Here is an 8,077-nt window from a genome sequence, read left to right as displayed (position 1 = left end):
TGAACAGGATAGAGTTGATTAACCTTGGGGCATCCAAACAATTCCAGATTATAACAAGGAATTTTCAATATTTTGGCTTTCTCTCTCCTTTTGTATGAACGATGGTAAAGTTCTCTCTCAACATGCTAGCCACACTCCATTGGTCAACATTACCAGTTTTCCATGGAATATGATGAGTGTATCGTGTCACCCATTTGTATGGATGATTATCAGTATCTGAAATACATTCCCTCGTAAACTTTTGTTTAAACAAAATCACACATATATATCCAGTGACTAAACATTTAAATGCCAATTCTTTATATACATATGGTCCATCCTTCTGGTTCTACCACTGCCACAGTGATGATAATAAATGATTGTATATATTCAGTGAAACATCAGATTTAACTTACTTTGGTACATACTATTACGCTGTAACTTTATTTTCAGGAAAAAGTCCCATCCTCAGACAGATCTGTTCAGACATTTGTGGTTGATGAGTAAGTAACCATATGGTTGTCTCGTTTATCTTGATAATATTTAACACGTGCTGGAAACATTTTTTTTTGCTAAGATATTGAATTGAGATTTGTCTCTGACATTCTTGAACAATATAAAGTATTGAGAATTTAAACTAATATTACAATTTCTCTACCCTGATGAAATATATTCTGTACGATATAAAACAATGATAAATTCAAATGGTGACTTCCACATATAAAAAGTTGGGACTCTCGTTTATTTTCTCTGCTTTATAACAGTTATTAAAAACAATGATTTATAAACAAAACTTTCATAAACTTACAAGCAATATAAAGTCTTCTTTCTAGTCTGAAACTTTTTTGATATTTTATCGAGGGTTCACGATGAGCGAGTTAATTACGAGTTGATGTACGTACGATTCGCTTAACGGGAAGCTAGCTAGCTTTGTCCTTCGTTATTTATCGGCCACACACGTCGAGTTTTACACGGTGAATGTATTTAATGTTTTCGTAATAATACTAATGTCCGATGAGAATCCACTGAAGTTAAATGATTTGTAATGTTCGAACTTTGTAAATGCTCCTGGTCAAATATCTGAAGTTTTTCGATTGATAAGCGTTATAACAATCACAGTTATTGCTTCCGAAGTTTATAGCATACTGACTATAGCAAACTAATAATAGATACTTTTTTGGCGCGTCGCGTTGGTAATATTTATAGGCGTGTGGAGGCTTTCTAGAAATTTCAGTTTTACGTAACAATACTGAGCTACATTTAAGCGTTTACATACATACATATATTGTTGATTCTTACTCTCGAGAATCTTCTACAACTTTGGAGAATAGGCGGGAGTTTCGCAATACATATTTAACAGTATAAGCTATGTATGTCTCTAAATATAAATTTAATCCAAACAAACGTTGATATAATAACAAATTCGTTACATTCGTCATAGCTTCAACGCATGTTGTGAGATGTCCACTACTATGGATTGCATCAACAACTGATATCGCTTGTCCAAATTTTATTATAATCTTGTAATAAGCCTCATTGCTACAATGTACTCTTTTCTCGCTACTTCCATAACAATAGATTATTAATTATTCAACACTTTTAATACTGTTGCTGTAATAATACTTTATGAGATCAATTTTAATATTAAAAAAAAATATGTTAGGAGCAATTTCCAAAGTCAGAATGTATTCTGAGATGTTTGATATTTGTTTATAAAGTCTCTGATATGCACATTTTATGATAACATTACCCTAGTGATAAATATTTTTGAAAATAATTCTGAGTTTCTGTCCTGTTGCCGAAAAAATCGCGATCCGCACTTTGGGGTCATGCATTCATTTTAAGAGCGATAATCAAATCCCACTATACAGACAGACAATAGTATAGCCCAAGAGTTGACAATGGGTGATGTTGACTTGCTGTCTTCCCTCTAGTGTATAATTTCAAATTTAGGAATGGTTAGTACATGTAGCCTTCGTGTAGCTTTGTGCAAAACTCAAAAATTAGCTAAAACATTTACAGTATACTTATTTGGTAACTTCAGCAAGAAAACTTGTATTGTGAAAGTCTTCTACGTTACAGGATTTTAGTTGATGATTCTGATTATGTTTCAGGCCTCATTTCTGCAGTGAGGAATACCTTATACTGGTAGATATGCTGATTACATTTGCTGTTCTTGAATCCACCATTTGTTATTTCATAATGCAGTTTTACTTGACAGTAATATACTTGGACATAACTCAGAAAACACGCTCTGCAACTTCTTTTCACCTTTTATATGTATTAGTCTCTCTAGCTATTTTTACAGACTGTCCTAACTTTCTTGTTTTTCTCTCTCTCAAGGATCAGAAAATAAGGTGACAACTCCCTTTCAGTTTCCGGATATTATATCCACCCTAATTTTTATTTTATTTTTCTAAGATACTTTTTCCAGTGATAGAAACAACTGATGATTTCTTTCTGCTCGGTGACAAGTTCTTTCTGATTGTATCTAACTCAGTCACATACATAATTTCTTAAGGCTTATTGCAACTGCTTAATGTTCCATTTTCAGTGATCATTGGACTTAGTTACGCAGTGATGGTATATTCTTCTTTGGAACCATTGCATTTTGTAATTGAACAGATTTAATTATCAGCAAAATATAGAGGAGTATATATATATATATATATATGGGACCAGGTGATTGCCATGTGATATGTCATTACTATAATTGCACTCAATTTCTATGATTGAACGGGAGGCATTTCTAACTATTTTATCATACCTTTTTTGTTACAACAAAGCTATTTTCAGTTTGTGCATCTCTTAACCCACATTGTTACATTGTGCATCAATAATGATCAATTTTACCATATCACATATTCTTGTTAACACTGAGAAATTTCTGTTCCAGATAGAGGACAGTATCTTACGTTTACAGGAAGCATTTCCTAGTAGCCAAACATTAGCAAGTTTAACAAACAGCAAATAAATATACTAATATTAAGTAGCCTGAAAAATGATTGTCAGGTAGGGAAGATGGTCATTCCAGTTGGTCTATTCTGAGTTCAGAAACATGGCAAGTATGGCTCACTCTGACAGTACATTTTCCCCCCATAAAAATAGTGGCATATGTGTATGATGAAGTAAACAATGTCAAGAAGCTTGGGTCAGCTCACAGCTTAAGTGTGTAGCACAATCTCTACAATATCCTGCATCTGACGTAGAACCTCTCTCATACCAGAGTTACTGATATCAGAGTCAAACAGGAACTCAATGACTCTCCTTGGATAAGCTATCACGTATTTACCAGAGCCACTTTCAATGATAGAAATGGGTGTTTGCAGTTGTTGTTCTACCTAAAAGGCATGCCCACGCTAGTTAGTGCAAACAGCATTCTGGCTATGATGGAAACATTAGTTACAGAATGTTGATAATAATTAAAGATGTGAAGAATATTATAAATGTCTTTCTTTTACATGTACTGTCTATGATATTTGATAGCCTCTACCCTAGCAGGATATGTATTGATTTCATCATTGCATCAATATGTGTCCAAAGAACATAACCTCAGTATTTATCAGTGTACAATTCCCAGCATTAATCCTATTCTTCATTCACCGAAAAACAAGCCAGAGATTTAAAGTGTCAGCTTGAAATGGCATGAGAGAATTCATACAACCCTTTATGTGTGTGTGTTAAAATTGGCATTAGGACAATTTCTTTTATTCACTAACCTGATAGTTAGTATAAGGAACTCAATCAATGAGAATCTTTATAAGTGCTCAAACATTTATTTTTATGTAGCAGTAGGAATTTATTTACCTTCACCACATTGTTTACCTTGCAAAATTCCATACAGAACCTTTACATTCCTTCTTCTTTAATTTACTTATTGGAGAGAACCATGTCTTCTATGAAGGTTGTATTACCCTTTGATTTATCCATGTGCCTACCAAATCGTTAGTAAAACATGAAGCCTACAAGGAAGATGTTTGATAAAATGTTCACTCCTAATGTTGATATTGAGATCTGGTTTGATAAAAATATTAGAAAGTTTTGTTAGCCACATTCAGAGCTTCCTGTATTGTTCAGCTACCATATCATCTTGAAAGAATTCCACTAGGTCCATGAAGGGTACGAGAAGTTTAGTGGCATCATGTGGATGCAGTACATTTATTACTTAAGTTCAGCTAAATAGTAGGTAACAATTTTAGGGGTTGTGCCAACAGGCATTGATACCTTATGTGAAGACCAAATGCCTTGCAAGTGTATATAATGTGTTGCTGATTTTCTATTATTTACTTTTTCTATCTCCACTATACTGCAATTTGTTTTCCAGCAGTTATATATTCTCTTTGAATGAGAATAAAACCTTCCATAGTTGCTGCAGAGGAAATTTATATCCTGTCAGAAGAGTGTGCTGTATTTGATAAAGGAGCTTATCCTGCAAGCTAGTCATCTCCCTTGTTTAGCTTTATCATTTCATTGCCCGACACATACAGTTTTACCATTCAGGTGTTTTGCATTTTACCATCCATCTGAGAACCAGTCACTGTGAATTTTAAGTAGTAGCTTTTCCTGTCAGTTACAAATATTATACTTGTATACTGTCTAGTTGTGGCTCATTGTTTTCAGCAATATGGGAAGAGCTTCCTTTTGGCTTCTAGCTCCATTTCTGTGCTATTTGTTAGAAGTTTGAATGCTCTACTAGCATTATACAGATCCTGGTGTTATTCCACATCTGAGATCTGGTGTTGATGAGTTATCTCAGAAGTGTCTGTATAGCACCTATCCACCTTGGATTGTTTGCTAAGGCCCCTTTTAGGCATTTGCTTACTTGGTTGGTACCTGTGGGGTCATTGTGGAGCTGGAATATCCCAGTTGAAAAGGGTAATGGTTCAGTGATGGAATGCATGATCGTTACACTTTTTGTTTTCTGTGATATTGCTAAGGCTTGTGAGGTGTAATAGGGCTTTGATTAGCATGGCTGGTAAACATTCTAGGACAAGTTGTAAATAGGTGTTTTGTATGTTTTCAATCTTATCTAGTTGTGTAGTTCCCATATTAATAATCAGTATTTCCTTGGATAAGGATTTGGTAGAGCATAAGCAGTTGACATTCTTTAGCTTCTTTTCTGCTGTAACATTCAATGCATCGATGCCTTTGGTAAGTCTGGTTATCATGGTGTTAATGTGGCTTGTAAGATTGAGGTGTCTTCGAAAGGTAACACTCAAGTACTTCAGTGCTCCTTCCAGAGAGGTACCATTGCCCTCAAAGGATGGTGATGGTATGTTTGTATTAAGTGTACAGAACACTGCTGTGGTCTTGTCAGGATTACTGACTATTCCTGTATAATTGCATCATTTGCTTCCCCAGCCAATGGATTGCTGTGTCTTATTTCCAGCTTTGCTTGATCTTTTGCTGTACATCAGAATGCCATTAGCAGAGGTCAACGCATGGCATTAAAATGTACTGTCAAGGTTTAGATATTGAAAAGGACTGGAGAGAGTAGTGAACCTTGAGGCATACCAGTATTTATGGTAATCCAGTCTCATTTCTATCTTCTATGCTTCATGGTGCATATTCTGGTAGTTAATGCAGCTATAAGAATCTAAGCTAATTCCAAGGTTTCTGACCAACTTCAAAGTCTTCCCATTTATCAGCTACAAATTCGTCAGCATTGAATCAGGTTTTTCTTTCACTGCAATAACCACTTAATGATGATGTAAGTAATGAATGAATCTGATAGGAAAGTTTCAGTGGCATAACTAGGTCTCATAGACTTTGGAGGCAAAAGGTTTTACTGCTTCTTATCAAAACTTTTCCACGTTTCAGAATATTTTTCCAAGAATTCCACAATTCAAAATTTCAAATACCAATTTTCAAGGAAACTCTGGTCGGCCTGGGCCCTGAGGCAGCTGCGCCACCTATGTCTATGCCATTTGGAAACCTTTTAGCTACACCCTTATCTGTAATTCTTGCCAGTGATGTTTTGTAGGACAATGATTCGATGGCCATTAAGACAACAGTGGTCATTTACTGGTTTAGGTAGACTTGATAAAGGCATCAGTTCATATTTCAGGGATGCTACCTGTTCCTCAGCTACATTGATACCCCACTATTAAATTCAACCAGTTGGCCTCTGTAATTTTCTTAAAAATGAAGATTCGTAGACTATCTAGACATGGAGCTCCAACTTTGTAGCTCAGATAGAGATTGCTGTGACTTGAGTCTCTCCTGCATGCCACCTGGCTACATTGGTTAATATATCTGCGCATCTTACCTTGGTCTTTATCCGTACACAGTTGTGTACTGTCATCATCATAAATGACTGACATTGCCACATTTGTGGTTCCTGTGCCTGCCATAAGTTTGTGTGAGCACCAGAGTAAAGCGTTTGTGAGATTGGCCCTGCCATACAATTAATCCCATTTCATGTTACATGCTTTCAAAACTAATCGCCTGTATATAGCACAGGTTCCATTCCAAGAAATCTTTTCTTCTTCTGCCTGGGCTTGATTGCCTACTTTCAAGGTATTGTCAGTATCACTATTCCCCCAGTATGTAATGTTCCTTTTGCAGAAGGTTTTGACTTGACTTGACTTGATGGAATAGAGATTATTGAAGGTATGAGCACTGCCATGAAGCTTAACATCCTTGTATGGGCTTTTCGGTTATTTTCTATTACCTTGTCTTCCAGTCGGTACATGCATCTCATATATGAGGTGATCATTGCAACCATTTTGTCTCCTATGACGGTAGATATGACACTCAAGTTGGGGTTAATCAAAGCAAGGTCTAAACAGGAATCTATGTCACCACTTTACTCAGCTATTATTGCTGTTTTACCAGCGTATAGCAGTACCAGGTTGGTGGCTATACAGTGGAAAGCAGAACGTATAACCTCTGCCATTGATGTTTTCATCTGCATTTTAGGTGAGGTGTCTGGCATTGAAGTCGTTTACCCCTAAATAGATAGAAGATTGGTCAAACAGATCAAACAGGAACATCCAATCTCCAGCATGAGGTGCTGTGTTACTTTTCATGGCACATTGTAGTTATAACTATATGTTAGCAGTTAGTAACAGTGCCATTAAATCTACATATATAATTGTCTGGTAAATTAGTCCTTATAATAAAAAAAAGAGAAAAAAATGAAATAGCCTCTACAGTATTATAAGGATATAAATTAATGATTTACATACTAGAGAAATTAGGCACATGTTTTCCTACCACCAATAATGGAATTCCATCAGTGTGCAGTCCAGGTAGCGTGGCACCACCCCTAATACCAAACCATTTATTGCTGCTTATTTATCATGTATATCTTATATATTTTATTTTAATAGTATAGTTTTATTATTTCACTAAGTTCATTATTATTTTATATTTCGTTTTAATATCAAGTATCCAGTTTAATTCTACTGGTTCTAAACACTTGAGGAGTTTGAAACCGACATTGGCAATAACTCTCCTTTGAATATTCTCTTTCAAATGAAAAAAGACAATGGAAATTAACCAAGCTAAAACCCTACCTTCGAAATTTTAAGCTATGTTTGTTTGTTTGAAGTTAAGCAGAAAGCTACACAATGAGCTATCTGTGCTCTTCTATGCTACTGGGGGGCTTTTACGCTATGTTATATATTAATTATTGTACATTATACATATAAAATATATATATACTATACATTATAATTAAGGTTATAATTATAGAATCTATTTTCTACATAAATATTAAATGCTTTCCAAAGTGTAGGAAGTCTATGTTAAAGTAACTTTCGTTCAAGAAAGCTAAAAATACAAAACAGTGAAGTGCCACTTTTAAGTCTAGCTGTATTTACAGTAATAGTAAACCTGGAATCACAAAAATATCGTAAATTAACTACTCCAGATTAAATGATAAATAAATAAGTAAAGTACTTCTCCATATTAACTCCGTGTGTGTTGTGAATTACGTACACCAGACTTACTAATGATAAAATAAGTTGTTAATAATTAAGCTGAATTCTATAGCATTCTAATATTCTTTAACTATAACTTTGTTTTCATTTTCGTTTTCGATGACGAGGAACCCACTTTGAGACTAATAATGGCTGGAGACGGCTTAAATGGG

This window comes from Limulus polyphemus, unplaced genomic scaffold, assembly GCF_000517525.1.
Source record: "Limulus polyphemus unplaced genomic scaffold, Limulus_polyphemus-2.1.2 Scaffold141, whole genome shotgun sequence".
NCBI classification, from domain to species: Eukaryota; Metazoa; Arthropoda; class Merostomata; order Xiphosura; family Limulidae; genus Limulus; species Limulus polyphemus.
This window is presented reverse-complemented; position numbering follows the sequence as displayed.